This window comes from Egretta garzetta, unplaced genomic scaffold (genome assembly GCF_000687185.1).
Source record: "Egretta garzetta isolate BGI_Z169 unplaced genomic scaffold, ASM68718v1 scaffold143, whole genome shotgun sequence".
NCBI classification, from domain to species: domain Eukaryota; kingdom Metazoa; phylum Chordata; class Aves; order Pelecaniformes; family Ardeidae; genus Egretta; species Egretta garzetta.
The window spans coordinates 60,018-61,512 of NW_009259310.1; the positions used below are offsets into that span (position 1 = coordinate 60,018).

Here is a 1,495-nt window from a genome sequence, read left to right on the forward strand (position 1 = left end):
CTGGGGACATTTCCCACCCACCTGCCTGCAGCCCAAGCCCCCCAGCCGGCCGCCCCTGTCCGTCTGTCCTCCTTCCCCCACGCCCCCGCGCTCTGCTCTTACCGCCTGCCCCCGGCCGTGTGAAAGTGTTTGGCGAGTCCCGTGGTTAAGCAAGGAGGGAACTGGGTTTTTCGGAGGAGCTGGCTGGAATTCAGGGCAGAGGAAGAGGCACCCGTGCGGGGCGGAGGGCGCCTCGGGCTGGCAGGTGGGTGGGGGAGCGGGGGCTGCTCTCCCCGCGCAGCGTGGCGGATGGGCAGGCCTGCATGTGTGTGACTTCGTGAGCTCTTTATAAAAAAGCCTGGATTATGAAGGAAGGGCACCTGAATCACACTCCCCACTTCCATGAGATAAATGGAAATATTTGCTTTCTGCACAGCTCGTGCAGACTTCAGCAAGCGGCTAAAGCTGAAGGAGGGGAACCTTTGAGTGTGGGGGTGCGGAAGAGCATCCTGAGCTCAGAAAGCGGCAGCGTGGAAGATGCTCGAAGCCTTGGAGCAGGCCTGGTCTGTTCCCCCGCATTCAAAAGGGCTGTCAGGCACGGGAAGGGGCTGCCCAGGGAAGGGGACGAGTCCCCATCCCTGGGGGTATTTAAAAGCTGGGCAGACAAGGTGCTTAGGGACAGGGTTTAGTGGTGGGATGGCAGGGTTAGGGGAACAGTTGGACTTGATGATCTTAAAGGTCTTTTTCAACCTAAACGATTTCATGATTCTATAAATGGCAGATGGCTGTGCCTGGGTGCAGCCTAGTAGGTCCTTCATCACAAACTGTCAAAAAACGGCAGTTGTAAGGGACCTTTGGATACATCTCAAACTTGTGTTTTCCTCCCACCTCCCTCTGTCTCATGGTGTTTCGCTGGACAGAACTTCCTAGAAAGGCAAAATCCAGCCTTTCTCCCTTCCTCCTCACAACCTCACTGTATTAATTTAACAACGTGTGATGGGGAGACAATCATGCCAGCAGTCAGTCCCAACCCTTAACAGAGCCCCAACACCAACACCTGAGAAAGCCCCACACTTCTGCTTCTGCCATGGGGCAAAGCCTGCCCCAAACCACTGCTCAGATACACGAGAATCACAGAATCACAGGATGGTTTGGGTTGGAAGGGACCATCAAAGATCACCTTTTTCAACCCCCCTACCTTGATCAGGGACATCTCTCACTAGATCAGGTTGCTCAAAGCCCCATCCAACCTGACCTTGAACCTTTCTAATGATGGGACATCCACAACTTCTCTGGGCAACCTCTTCCAGTGGCTCACCACCCTCGTCATAAAAAAATTCTTCCTTATGTCTAATCTAAATCCACCTTCTTTCAGTTTAAAACTCTTGCCCCTTGTCCTATCACTACAGACCCTGTCAAGAAGTCTTCTGTCTTGTCTATAAGCCCCCTGTATATATTGAAAGGCCACAATAAGGTCTCCCCAGAGCCTTCTCTTTTCCAGGCTGAACAACCCCAA

The 1,495-nt window shown here is 53.4% G+C and overlaps 1 protein-coding gene across 1 annotated transcript in view; it reads right to left on the bottom strand.

Annotated features, from left to right (window-relative positions):
- The window catches only part of SDR39U1 (short chain dehydrogenase/reductase family 39U member 1), an 8,229-nt gene extending 8,120 nt beyond the window's left edge, over positions 1-109 (bottom strand). The window contains exon 1 of the mRNA XM_035891889.1: positions 22-109. The gene's annotated coding sequence lies outside the window, so the exon portion shown is untranslated. The remainder of the gene's footprint in view (positions 1-21) is intronic.
- Positions 110-1,495: the final 1,386 nt, after the last annotated feature.